At 43.3% G+C, this 14,801-nt stretch overlaps 1 long non-coding RNA gene across 4 annotated transcripts; it reads left to right on the forward strand.

Annotated features, from left to right (window-relative positions):
• The first annotated feature begins 941 nt into the window (after positions 1-941).
• Positions 942-5,936, forward strand: LOC120812402 (uncharacterized). Of its 4 annotated transcripts, none has more exons than XR_013455214.1 (8): positions 942-1,158; positions 2,942-2,993; positions 3,068-3,101; positions 3,190-3,245; positions 3,333-3,412; positions 3,587-3,824; positions 3,915-3,977; positions 4,641-5,936. It is a non-coding gene; the product is annotated as an uncharacterized LOC120812402 (long non-coding RNA). The 4 variants fall into 4 exon arrangements; XR_013455216.1 differs by lacking the exon at positions 942-1,158 and adding an exon at positions 1,362-1,500; XR_013455215.1 differs by lacking the exon at positions 4,641-5,936 and having other exon boundaries at positions 946-1,073; positions 3,915-4,639.
• The last annotated feature ends 8,865 nt before the right edge of the window (positions 5,937-14,801 follow it).

The following is a 14,801-nucleotide window of genomic DNA, read 5'->3' on the forward strand; positions in this document are numbered from 1 at the left end:
GGATTCCTGTCTTCTTTCATTCTCGTCTACTACATTGCAATGACATCTTCAATGACTCCTGATTTAACTGAACTGAGAAATAAAGTTTCAAAGATCAGGATGACTCCAAAGGGGAATCTCTGGGCGACAGGTAAGACAAATAGAACTATCCCGGCTCATTTCTTCATATTTTTTTTTACCCTGTAAAAAACAGTTTATGTTGATGTGTTTGTTTTAAGGGCATTTCATGGGCAAGAAAAGTGTTATGGACAGTCCCTTAATGAAGTCTGCCTTTGAAGATGTAAAGATCCCCACCGGCAGGGCGGTTAGTCTGCACCGAGTGGAGGACCTGAAAGCACTGCTCTTCCAGATGTGGAAAACTGCCCAACAAACACAACAGAAACATGCATTGAACGTGTGAGATGATGAGGCTGTTAATCTATCATTATTATTACTATTATAGCCAATCCTTGACTTCACAGCTCATTCTTTTTCATACATGTAGAGGAAGAGGGCGTCCTGCTTGACGAAAATTAGAACCAACACTAACAATATGAAGACCCCTTGAAGAAGACAAGGGTTTTTAAATCTTTTTTTTTTTTTTTAAAGCTATGATATATGAATATGGTGACGTTTTCAATGTGATATGTAACATTATATAGGTTAATATAATGCTGATGTTCTGTTCTTGGGTGCAGTTATTTAAACCCAATGTATAATCACCAATAAAAAGGTATAGAAAGACTATTTATCAGCTATGATCTTCTTTATGTCAAAATGTATCTTGCATTTAAAAAAGCAACGACTGGAATGAAAATACGTTTTTCTGTTAACCAAAAGTATTTAACCGCGATTGTTTTATAAATGATGTTTTATTTACCCTCGTCCTCAATGACTAACGTTACGTCCTTTAGCTTATTGGCGCCTCCTGTTGGTGGTTAATGGTAAACTAATAACAAACCAGATCCGGTTGAAAGTGCCACCATGCTTTTCATCAAATCTTAGACTGCGTTGTTTGGTAGCAGTTAATGCCTCTTATAGTTTTGTGTGGTTACCCCTGCAGCGGCAAAACACAAAGGGCCGAAGAACTGAAGGTGTGTTTTGAACGCCGCACCGACCGAAAGGTTCACATTGTAGGAGACGCAGCGCTGGGCGTTGAGAAAAACACTGTTTACGCAGGCAAGTCGAGCTAATGTCTGCTAAGCTAACGTGAAGTCTCCCGTTAGCCCCAGCGGGCACGTTAAGCTAACGCTGTTAGCCTCAGATGCTTATTAAGTTAGTTAACCTTTCTTTCCAGATTCCAAGTAAATAGTGTAGCCGGGTGAAGAGGGGGCAGGGAGGTTTTTGGACTGCTAGATGGTCCGCACAGAGGGTGAGGGCGTACTGCCCCTTTAAGTACATGGGCATGAGTTCACGTGGGATTTGGAGCTGCAGAGCGGGACCTAGTGGCTACTAACACGACACAGTGTTAGCGGTTAGCATCGGAACAGCGTTAGGGAAATACCTGTTCAGCGGGTCAGCGTAAGTGTTCTAACATTAATAAACCTGACTCACCATGTAAATTGTGTTAGCTCTATTTCATGACATCCTGTTCTAGTTAGTAAAGCGAAGCAATTGGTTATTTGTTATTTGTACACTGTTCCAAGTGCCTCCCTAATTTGACACATTAAGGCTGTGCTCCAGGAGTGCAGTCGGGGGAAATAAAGAACCCACATTAAAGAGAAATACATTTATATTAGTGTCCTGTCATCTTAATCAGGCTACAATAGTTTTGAGTTATTTTGGGAAGTGCTTTTTACAGGTTAGCACCAACAGGTTTGCATTAAACTGAACGTTAATTCAACCACTATACGTCACGCACCTACCGTTGAGAAAACTGAAAGAAGCCGCTAAAGTGGCTGTAAATGAAATAAAACGTAACTTAACGTCACATTAGCTTCGGAAAATGTATCGTCAAGCAGCATTAATTCAAGAGTAGTTGAAGTGAAGCTTGGTGTGAAAATACCCCTACTAACCCATGGTAGAGGCTCTTCCTATGAACGACAAAATAAGAATATCTTTAACCTTACTTAGATATTAGATTAGATTCAACTTTATTGTCATTGCACAGGGTACAAGTACTGAGGCAACGAAATGCAGTTTAACATCCAACCAGAGTGCAAAATAGCAAAAAGTGCAGAGTATGTGCATATGTAAAGTGTAATGAGTGAATAAATAGATATGTACAGTAAGAAATAGTTGTGCAATATGAACAGTAAGAAATGGATATACAATAACAGTGCAAATGTTCAGTGGCTGGAGGAAGGTGTGTGGCAGTCAAGCCAGGGTGGAGGGGGGAGTACAGTCACTGAGGGAGGTGTGTGTGGGGGGGGGGGGGGGGGGGGGGGCAGAGTTCAGTAGAGTGACAGCCGCAGGGATGAAGCTGTTCCTGAACCTGCTGGTCCGGGAACGGAGCACCCTGTAGCGCCTCCCAGAGGGGAGGAGGGCAAACAGTCTGTGATTTACGGTCCGTGACAGAGCAGCTGCCGTACCATACTGAGATGCAGTCTGTAAGGATGCTCTCTGTGGTACAGCGGTAGAAATTCTCTAGAATCTGAGGAGACAGATGGGCCTTCTTCAGTCTCCTCAGGAAGAAGAGACGCTGGTGTGCTTTCTTTACCAGGGATGAGGTGTTGAGGGTCCAAGAGAGGTCCTCAGAGATGTGGACACCCAGGAATAATACTAATACTACAACAGTCAACGTTAGTTAAATATCTGGGTATTATGTTTGGTTTGGAAAATTCTTTTCTCAATTAAGTCATAGCGAGGCATTTTATTTGTATCTGTTGTCAAAGAGATTGTTGAGAATTAACAACAGCTCAAATGGAAGAACAGAGATATTGAATACAGTCTCAAAATCCCAAAGAAGACTATATATATAATGTATAGAACTGTAACTTAAACCTGGTTGGAAATGTTGCAGATTCACAAAAGGAAATAAACGTCCGAGCATCTCTGAAAGCTGAAGTGGAAAGGTTGGTTTTTGGATCCCATTCATCAGTTCCCTCCTGCTGTCGCTGCTCCTTTTAACCATTAATTTCTTCTTTAGGAAAGTCAACAAGGATGACATTGTTATTGCTAAGGTAGTTTTCTTTATTTGTGCTATGATGTCAATGAAAGCATTATGATTTGTTCCTGCGTTGACCTTTTTAAAATCCATACACTTTTCAGGCTACCGCTACGAACTTTTCTGTCTCATCAAACATACGCAGACACCACACTGCCTGGTAAGTATGCTATAGAAATAATTAATATTGAATATCTAAAAAACTATAAAAACACTTAAACATAAAACACACTCTATTTTGATGAAGGTATACTGTTTAACGTCGGATGAAATTAGCTCAACGTGAAACGCAAGCAGAGATGCGGCTGAACGGTACAACCAGGACATGTGAGTGAGAAGCTTCTGCACACTTAACCGGCAAGCTTTTACAATAATGAAATTACCTTTATTGAGATGGAATATATCCCCCTGCTGCAAATGCAGAGCAAGTGCATGTCAGGATTTGTATGGATGCCTGTAATACAATTTTAGTTTTTTGTGTCTGGTTCTTATTTTTTTTAGCTTTGACGCATTGGTGCTGAGATTTGAAGCTCCAGAGTCCAGAAACCGATGGGACAGTCCCCTCTTCACCATCCTGAAAGATGACGCGTTGGTGCTGAGATTTGAAGCTCCAGAGTCCAGAAACCGATGGGACAGTCCCCTCTTCACCATCCTGAAAGATGACGCGTTTCCATATGAGGACATTTCTGAGGCACTTTTCAAAAGGAAGGCCCCGCCCCCTAACCAGTCTACACAGAGTGTAAGAAATAATAGAATACAATGTTCTATAGATGTAGTGCTTTCGTGCTGCCTTTTCATTATCTGATGGTAATATTATTTTTCTCTGCAGCAACCACTGTCATCTGTGAACTTCTTGCACGAGTTGGACAAGATCACACAAGATGTGTTATTGGTATGTTTTTAAGAATTTGTGGGTATTTTTTAATTTCTTGCTGGGTGTTTCACCGTTACACGCTGGGATATAAATTTAGCTGGATCCGGTTTATCTTTTGATCACAATGGTGAAAATTCAAAATGACAAATCATAAAAAAATCACTTCTTAGACAGCGTCATGTCCCTGAGCTCACAACCCCCCTGATGAAGCCGAAGATGCAAAACCTTTATTAAGCATGTTGAAAACAGTCAAAGCACCGAGGGAGTTAAAGATCTGAGAGCTGACTGCTGCATCGCAGCAGGTATTCAAACCACAGTGTTATTCTTCTTACAACGTTAAGTTTCCTTTATTATTTATATGCAGTTTTTGCAAATACCTTTGCAGCTGTAATTATTTTACTTATTTGTGTGTCTCTGCTATTTACCGCCAAATAGAACCTCAACCTTTTTGCTGTTGAGTAAACCTTTCAACTGGTTTTGCAAAGATTTCTTGATGAATTAAATTATTAGAAGAACAATAATTTCCTTATTTCAAAACAATTATTATCAGTCCAATTTAAATAATTAGTGTAAAGATTTTAAACTCCTCGCATACCAAAGCATCTACGGAGCTGTATTTGTCATCAATATGCTACATTATGTATGTTGATTATGTTCAATAAATGTCTATAACATTTTCAGGCAATTTTTAACTCACTGAAAACGAGCGTTCCAGGCGATGTCATCACAGTACCCGGAGCCATCGAAAATATATCCTTCTTGCATACTTATATGTCATTATTTTCATTTAAAAAAACACCCCTTTGAAGGACTATTTCAGAGGTGCGTTTATTTCAATGTGGGATGTCACAAGTCCAGAGAGCAGTGACCTTTCTCATGAAAATACTACTAGTCGTCTACCTCAAATGACGCGTTTGAAGGAGGAGGTGGATGAATGCGTGTCCGGCGATTCTTTTTATTTTTTTCATATGAAAGGCACAGCAGCTGATCACTTTTAAAGGTCTTGCCTGTAATAACATACTGTGGGATACGTAGAAACCAAATTACATAGATAAGTGGCTTTTTATTGGCATCTGCACATCATCACAACCCAACACTTTTATTTTTTCTCCTGAATGTTGCTGTTCCAAGCAGGGACGAAATCAAAAGTACGTTAGGTTCTGGTTCTGCTCCTGTCAACCCTTTAATGGCAGGTGCATCCACTGACGTGGCGTCGGTACATCGACTGCTTTGTGTTCTCCTCAAAGGCTGTTTGAGGCAAAGGTCGTTGCTTCTCACCTGCAGCAAAGTTCTTCTTGTACCAAATGTCCTTAACCTGAGGTTTTAACATCGAGCTCACCAGGACCATCAACATGGCAGAGCTGAGGAAATTACGCCGACAGTTCATCAGCTACACCAAGACGCACCTGTTGTGTTCAAAAATGAAGAAACGCCAGACGGACAGAGGTCATCGCTGATCAAAAGGTTAAAATCAAATGTATTTAATAAAAGAGATGGCGTTTTGGTAAAAAGAACATCTCAGCTGAGGAGCCGCTGGTCTCAGCAACCAACAGGCCCCAGGTCAGTCCTTTGACCATCCCTAGTGCCCGTCTGTTCCTCCACCAGTGAACTCCAGAACAATGGTTCCTACAGGTATTTATAACAATGCTTAAAGGTGTGAAAGTTAGTGTCCACACCTCTAGGAGTGGTCTTCTGGTGAGTTCAATGTACCTTTTTATTCATCTTAGGCTTTGTTATTTCTGTACTTTTTAAAATTCATTTAAGCTCCTGCAACTTATTATTATAAGTTGTATTTTTTAGAAATTCTATTGAAATTTAGCTTCACATTTCTGAAAAGCTGAAATAATTTCAGCTTTTCTTATGCCTGTATTAACAGCAATGTTTTAATATTCATTTCTGTATTTTTTTGCAATTTCTAAAATTTGCAATTTCAACTCCTTCACACTTTCAGCTATTAAAACCCTTCAAATATTAAAAGGTTCCACTCTTTCATGGGAGGGGGGCTATGACTTTTCAGCTTTCTACTTCTTATTCTTGAATTTATATAAATCAATAATCATTCATATTTTAACATGGTTTTCAAATGGAGTTTGCTTTCAAATCCTCCTAAACTTCAACTTTCAGATTTTTCAGCTTCGCAAATCTTTCAGCTAGACATCATTTAAACTGTCAAATGTTGACACAAGTCTCAACTATTATATAAAAAAAAATATCTATTCTACTTTTTTCATAATCACTGATTATGTTTCACTAGTTCTTCGCTCCGTTTCATTAGTGTTAGTGAGAGTTTTACATTAGTGTGTATTGCGTTTCTTAAAGGGAGACCTCGAGGGCTAGAGTGTGGAGTAGCGTCAGAATCTGGTTAAAAAAATATGGAATTTCCTTCCAGCCAAAGTATACACTTTTATTTATTACCGGACAGACATGAAAACGACATTTGCGTTCAGTAGAGTCTTGGGTCTCGCAAAAACGTCTTATTTTTTAGATAGCTGTTATAGTTTTGCGCTAGAGGACACTTGTTTGAGGTGTGGATTCTGCGTAACTCGCTGTCCTGTCTCTGCCTTATTCAGCAGCCCGCGGAAACAGCAGCTGCGCCGTCGCCATGACAACTACACAGCCTCGTGCCAGCACCCACTCTCCCTCACCTACGTGGAGAGAACACGGCGCTAGCTAACACGGCGCTAGCTAGCATTTCACCAGCAATAACATGACCAAACGGCGGACAAGTGGCTAAAACAGCGTGCCAGCACTCACTCTCCCCCCCCTACGTAGTCTTGACAAACACACAGGCCTACGTGGGAGGGAACATGGCGCTAGCTAACATTGCACATGCAATAACAGTACCAAACGGTTGACAAGTGGCTCCAACAGCCAGTGAAAATCTCTCATGTCTTTAGATAGCTAGCTAAGCTGTCTTTGATTGCCTTTGTGGCACTGACTCATGCAGACATAATACTACTGGTATTTTTTATGCCTGTATTAACAGCAACATTCTGTGTTTCTTTTGCAATATTTCACATTCATTTCTGCTTTTTCAACAAATCTATTGAAATTCTTTTCAGCTTCTCCCACTACTAGGAAAAGGTACTACTAGTATTTCTACTGGTATTAATCAGGAATCAGGAAACATTTATTACCAAAATATGCCAAACATACAAGGAATTTGTCTTTTCGGTGGTGCGCGACAGTAGACAATGTGACAATAGACAAGACAGCAGTGCACAAGTAATAAAATAAAGTAAAATGAAATGCTAATGCAATGGGTTCGTAGAATAAGGCTATGGGTTTGTTACGCCCGTACAGCACCCCGTGAGGGGAGGGGAACATACACCGCGCTGCCAAGAACCCCAGATGGCCAGAGACCGGGTGTGGGCGCAAGTAGTCACACCAACACCGACGAGTTTGGTTTAAACAGGCTAGCACGTGCCAGTTTATTAATAATAATAATAATAATAATAATAAACAATAGAGGGAAATGGGAGGACGGCTGAGCTGATCCAAAACAAAGAAATTAGCAAAAACCCCACCCCTTACCTGTCCCAACGTCCTACACAAAACACTTATTTACTCTGGCGCTCGAGCAAGGCGCCCTAACCAAAAATACAGGGGGTGGATCGCTCAGATCTAACCTGGTGTGTATAACAGGAGATATCCCTACGGGTGATGTATGCCCAGGGCGTCTTTCCTAACACTCCCAAGTGCTTTCCGTTCTCCCTGGGAAGGACACACGAAATACAAATGATTAACACTTTCAATACTCCAAAACACTCCACCATGTACAACCAATTTCACAAGAGCACCCCAAACACAACCTTACCCTCTGCCTGAGAGATCTGGACTGAACAACCAGAAACACATAAATACAGCTGATGGGACGATGCGATTGGAGGATGGGAAAACAGGAACCAGCTGTAGGAGATCACGGGAGGGCGGATGAGTAATGAAGACAATTAGCTCCACCTGAGGAGGGTTATCACACACACAGAACACAGACAAGACCGGGGGTCGTAACACGCCCACCACAAAAACAGCAAACCTCCAGTTTGCGACAAAACAACCAAACGTAACCCAGTACTTAAACACGCGATAGCTGGGGGCTTCGGGGCAGGGACTGAGAGTCTCGGAGCGGGGACTGGCCGAGTCGGGGCTGGGACTGAGAGCCTCGGAACGGGAGATCGCTGCGGCGGCGGCCCAGCGGGAAGGGGAGATCGCTGCGGCCCAGCGCGAAGGGGAGATCGCTGCGGCCCAGCGCGAAGGGGAGATCGCTGCGGCCCAGCGCGAAGGGGAGATCGCTGCGGCCCAGCGGAAAGGGGAGATCGCTGCGGCCCAGCGCGAAGGAGAGATCGCTGCGGCCCAGCGGGAAGGGGAGATCGCTGCGGCCCAGCGGGAAGGGGAGATCGCTGCGGCCCAGCGCGAAGGAGAGATCGCTGCGGCCCAGCGGGAAGGGGAGATCGCTGCGGCCCAGCGCGAAGGGGAGATCGCTGCGGCCCAGCGCGAAGGGGAGATCGCTGCGGCCCAGCGGGAAGGGGAGATCGCTGCGGCCCAGCGCGAAGGAGAGATCGCTGCGGCCCAGCGGGAAGGGGAGATCGCTGCGGCCCAGCGGGAAGGGGAGATCGCTGCGGCCCAGCGGGAAGGGGAGAGATCTCTGCGGCGACTGAGGGGACATCAACAAAACTGGAGATGGCTGAAGTAGCCATCATGTACACTATAACCGAACACACAACAAACTAAAGGTCATCCCATTCACAACCCCCACACCGTCCACCGACCGTGTGGATGAGGTACCAAATGGCTCCTCATCACCCACACCAGTCAATGGTTAGTCAGGGTCCAAGCAGCGGGGTGCACAGATCCCGGACGAGCCCCCATTTTTGTTACGCCCGTACAGCACCCCGTGAGGGGAGGGGAACATACACCGCGCTGCCAAGAACCCCAGACGGCCAGAGACCGGGTGTGGGCGCAAGTAGTCACACCAACTTTCCTAACACTCCCAAGTGCTTTCCGTTCTCCCTGGGAAGGACACACGAAATACAAATGATTAACACTTTCAATACTCCAAAACACTCCACCATGTACAACCAATTTCACAAGAGCACCCCAAACACAACCTTACCCTCTGCCTGAGAGATCTGGACTGAACAACCAGAAACACATAAATACAGCTGATGGGACGATGCGATTGGAGGATGGGAAAACAGGAACCAGCTGTAGGAGATCACGGGAGGGCGGATGAGTAATGAAGACAATTAGCTCCACCTGAGGAGGGTTATCACACACACAGAACACAGACAAGACCGGGGGTCGTAACAGGTTAGTATAAAACAAGGGAATAAAGTTAAACATTTTAAATATTAAAAAAGAAATATTTAGCATAAAGTGCGAACAAGTAACAAAGTGACGAGTGACGACAAAGTGATGAATTGCAGTTAAAGTGGCATGTGCAGTGTGAGGGGGAGTGACCGGTGGAATGTTATAGTCAGTCAGTGGGGGACCGGCTCTGTTGATGAGCCCGACTGCCGACGGGAAGAAACTGTTGGTGTGGCGGGAGGTCTTAGTCCTGATGGACCTCAGCCTCCTGCCAGATGGAAGGGGCACAAACAGTTTTTGTCCGGGGTGAGAGGGGTCGGCTACCATCTTTTTAGCTCGCTTCAGAGACCTGGAAGCGAACAAGTCCTGCAGGGACGGCAGATTGCAGCCAATCACCCTCTCTGCAGAGCGGAGGACACGCTGCAGCCTGCCCTTGTCCTTGGCTGTGGCTGCAGCATACCAGACGGTGATGGAGGAGCAGAGGATGGACTCCATGATGGCCGTGTAGAAGTGGACCATCATCGTCTTTGGCAGGTTGAATTTCTTCAGCTGCCTCAGGAAGAACAACCTCTGCTGAGCCTTCTTGGTGATGGAGCTGATGTTCAGCTCCCACTTGAGGTCCTGGGTGATGATGGAGCCCAGGAAACGGAAGGAATCCACAATAGTGACGGGGGAGTCACACAGGGTGATGGGGGAGGGTGGGGCTCTGTTCCGCCGGAAATCCACAACCATCTCCACTGTCTTTAAAGCGTTGAGCTCCAGGTTGTTCTGACTGCACCACGACACCAGATGGTCAGACTCCCACCTGTAGGCGGACTCATCCCCACCAGAGATCAGTCCAATGAGGGTGGTGTCATCCGCAAACTTCAGGAGCTTGACGGACTGGTGGCTGGAGGTGCAGCTGTTGGTGTACAGGGAGAAGAGCAGAGGGGAAAGAACGCAGCCTTGGGGGGAACCGGTGCTGATGGTCCGAGAGGCTGAGACATGTTTCCCCAGCTTCACGTGCTGCTTCCTGTCAGACAGGAAGTCTGTGATCCACTTGCAGGTGGAGTCGGGCACGTGCAGCTGGGAGAGTTTGTCCTGCAGCAGAGACGGGATGATGGTAATACTACAATTACTACTAATGTTACTACAAATACTACTATGACTAATAGTATTAGTTTTACAGCTGATAATACTGCAGCTACTAATACTATTTTGGGTAGTTTTAATCTCTGAGATGGCATTTTTATATTTCCTCTTGGATATTTCTTGGTAAAATCCGTTTACTCTCCCCGGTCTGTGATCAGCCCGGGAAACCAGCAGCGGCGCCATCTCCATGATGACCACATAGCCTCGTGCCTCACTCAAGGCTGGCGCGTGCTTCTGCATCTGCGTTGTTGCGCCGACGCACTCGTTTCAATTCATGGTTCTAAAAGTCTTGCGTGTGTTGCAGAGCAATTCACCTCCAGAACAACAGGTGGAGTAACGTGTTTGTTGAAGACGACCTAGAGAGTCACGTCTTTGTGTGTGGAAGTCGTTGGTTTGTTTATTTATTTACCATAGACTTTATTGCCCCGTGCATCCACACTGCTGCTTTTCATCGCGGACACATTTGTCCCGTATTTTCCTCCACAACATTGTTCCTCTCGACCGGCAAACCGGCGTTTGCGGAGATCTCCCTGCTCCCGCTCTGAAAATGCCGAAGCATAAACTAAGCTTCACGCTCTCTCTCTCTCTCCCCTACGCAGTCTGACACAGACAGGCAGGCTCACGTGGGGTGGGTTTCTCAGCCAATTACATACTCTCTAATCTTGTCCAACAGAAATCTTTCATTCAATGGGTGAGCTGGAAATAAGAGAATCCTTGACATCTGACTCATCATTCTCAGTTACATCTCTCATCATCATTTACATCCTGAGGTCAAAAACAGAGAGTAGTGTTTTTGTCCTCATAAATGTGATGATAATCAAAATGATATGAAAAATACCTGACATATACTATATATCTCCTTTTATTGACAAACCATTACGAAACAATACTATTATATAACATTTTTTTAAACATTGCTAATTTCTAAGATGAAATGTGTTCTAGCTTACTCACTAACTTAAGTTTCCATTTTTATATTTCAGAATGGCCCTAAAACAGCCTTTTGGGACCAAACCGCCCCCGGGTTATTTTAAACCACCACCAATACACCTATGTGTGGTTCTTAAAAAAGAGCAGGCCAGGGTGGTGACCTGGAACTCCAGATTTCAGGAGGGTGGGAGTTATTCTTTCCAAGTGGAGAGCCTCCCCTGCCCCCCATCCCCTCTGACCCCCCTGAGCTGCTGTACAGGTGTGGCCGGGCTGTTCACCGTGCAGGGGGAGGTCCTCGAGGTGAGTTCAATCTTGGCCTGTCGTGGTGTAAAACAGGGCAACGGGTTTAATATTTGTTGCATATTGGCATAAATTGTTATTAACTCACAATCCATCTTGTTAAAAGTGTCAGTGGTATGAGATCAGCCTCTCCGCTTACGTTCTCTGCCCCCCACCTTCTCTGACCACCCTGAGCAGCTGTACAGGTATGGCCGGGCTGTTCACCGTGCAGGGGGAGGTCCTCAAGGCGAGTTCAATCATTTCCTGTCGTGGTGTAAAACAGGGCAACGGGTTTAATATTTGTTGCATATTGGCATAAATTGTTATTAACTCACAAATCCATCTTGTTAAACGTGTCAGTGGTATGAGATCAGGGCTCTACACTAATGTTTTCCTCAAGGAGTACATGTGCTCCTAAATGAAAAGAATTTAGCAGTTTTTTTTAAGCAGTTCCTGCTCATTGCCACACTATTTCAGTGCTTACCCATTGCAGAGCCATAGAAAAAGAGTTGCGACACTTTTTATATGGCTCTGGCCCATTGGTTGCAAATTGTCGCTCTCATTTGCATAAAGTTTAGTGCATCGGGTATCGTTTTTTTTTTTTCCAATACCAGTCCTAACCCGATGCTTTTAAAATGATACTGGTGCCTAAATGGTGCCTGAACCGATACTTCTTTCGAGAAAGTAAAAGTACATTATGAATGATGAAATTGGAAAAGGGGTTTGTTTTCTTCCAATTGAAAAATATATTAACCGTTTAAACAATACTGTAAATATAAATGAAATAAAAAACACTTTGGTTCAAACTTAACGTCAAACTATGAACATTATATGAACTGTTTAAAGTTTAATTAGTGTTTACCATCTTTAAGAGCCAAAAGGTGTATATATATATATATATATATATATATATATATATATACACCTATATGTGTATATATATATATATATATATATATATATATATATATATATATATATATATATATATATATATATATATATATGCATTAAGCACAAGAGCATATAGTTTTTCTACTGTGTGATAGAATTTTTATTATTTATTTATTTAGTAAACACTTTGCTGCTTAAAAAGACGAAAATAACCAGGCGATCTCCTGTCATTCGTGTGAGGAAGTGAAGTCACGTGTCTGCAGCTCAATGCGCAACATCACCGAAAGAACAACGCCACACGCTGGGATTAATACTTCGGTGGGGGGCGCGGATTGTCCGACGGGACGGGAGAGGCCGGATGGGGGGCGGGGGAGACGCCCGCTCCACCCGCTGGTGGGCGCGTGTTCACCTGTGTGAGTGCAGGTGTCTGCCTGTGTACTAGGGATGTCACAAGAACCGATACTTACAGTACCTTTCCATACTAAAATATCAAAACACCGACGAAGCCTATTTTTTTTAGTTCCCACGCATTGGTGCTGCACCTCTTCTGGAACTCAGTCTTCCAGTCGAGGTTTACATTCAGAAAACAAAGATGGCAACTGCGGCTGCAGCGCTCGTCCCACCTCGACTTGTTGACCAGAAAGCCACAAAGAGTCGGGTATGGCAGTACTTTGTGTTTGAGGCAGATGACGGTGGCGTGATTATTTTTTTGGTGGGGTTAGCCAATCAGTTTCAGTAAACATCCCAGTATGATTCAATGCAAAAAAGCATTTCAAACACGTATAATTACTCTGCAGTTAAATATTTAACATAATAACGACATCTTATTCCAACAATTCAGTATATTAATATACGCACACATATATATACAAAACAATATGCAGAATATAACTACCATATCCTAACTATTATAAATATACTACAATAAATAGCCCCACAAAACTTCATACACAATGAGTTATTTTGTTATTTATGTAGTTATTTTGGATTTGAATCTTAGCCTGCAGTGGCTAAAAAAACACCAAGAAAAAATCTCACTCCAAGGTTTTTTGAAAAATTGGCAGCTCTGATGATCTTTTAGTGAATTTACATTGATTTAACTAAAGCGGAAACAACAGAACTGTCTCTTAGCTGTAAAATAAATACAAAAGAATATAGAACCGAATATATATATACAGATTAATCACACTGAACTGGATTGCGTACCACGTGGCTAGGACGACATAGTATTGGTGCCAGCTAACGTTAGCTAAAACGGACATCAATACAGATAATAAAACATAATCAAACATATCACTAACTTAATAAAAGCATGGCAAGTTTAGACAAAGACCACTAACGTCCAAAATAATAAAGCTAGCCACACCAGGCATGTATATTTAAAGTAAATTAAACATTGACCACAGACACTCATAAACACGTTACCTCGTGGCAAATCCTCAAATGCGCATTGGATTACCCACAATCCTCCTTCTTCTTCTTCTTCTTATTTGTTTTATGGCGGTAAAACAACAACAGCAAACAACTTTAGGGTGCATTTCCGCCACCTACTGAATATGTGTGTGGATCTGGACAATTCTACATTCTATAAAATAATCCTGTCATTTAAAAAAAACAAAAAACACATTTTAAACAAACTTCTCCAGAGTTTCTTTGTAAAATATCAGATATCTTTAGAGCTATCTGAGAGAGTGAGAGTTGGCAGCCCAGGCTATGGGCAAAGACTGGGCGGAGCTTGAGGGTGCACGTTATGATGACCAAGTGCAGAGCATCTTGTCAGAATTTGACAGGCGCTTCACTGACTTGCATCCATTGAGCCTGTTGTCAGCTATCTCTGTTTTCCATTTGGGGAAAATGTAGATGTGGATTTGTATAACGTCCAAAGTGGCATTACTCTGCAACCTGGATAGCTGTGCTGTTGAGAATGAGATCCTCACACTGAATTAAGAATGACATTGAGCTCAAATCCAGAGCAACACCTGACATGAATGTCCAATTCTGGAATCTAATGCAGAAAGAGAAGTACCCCAACCTCAGACAAACTGCAGAGAATTTGACTGCAGTTTGTCTACACTTTTTGGATCAACATATTTGTGTGAGTCTGCCTTTTCACATATGAAAATCATCAAGTCAAAATACAGATCCACCATGACTGATGACCACCTTGCAGTCTGCTTACGGCTGGCACTCAGCAAAACAGTGTCCTATATAGTGGCGCAATAAATTGTGGCTACGCTACGGCTTTCGATATGGCTTGGTAGATCTCGATACACTATCAACTTTAAAAGTAGATCTTGGTTC

This window comes from Gasterosteus aculeatus, chromosome Y (assembly GCF_964276395.1).
Source record: "Gasterosteus aculeatus chromosome Y, fGasAcu3.hap1.1, whole genome shotgun sequence".
Taxonomy (NCBI): domain Eukaryota; kingdom Metazoa; phylum Chordata; class Actinopteri; order Perciformes; family Gasterosteidae; genus Gasterosteus; species Gasterosteus aculeatus.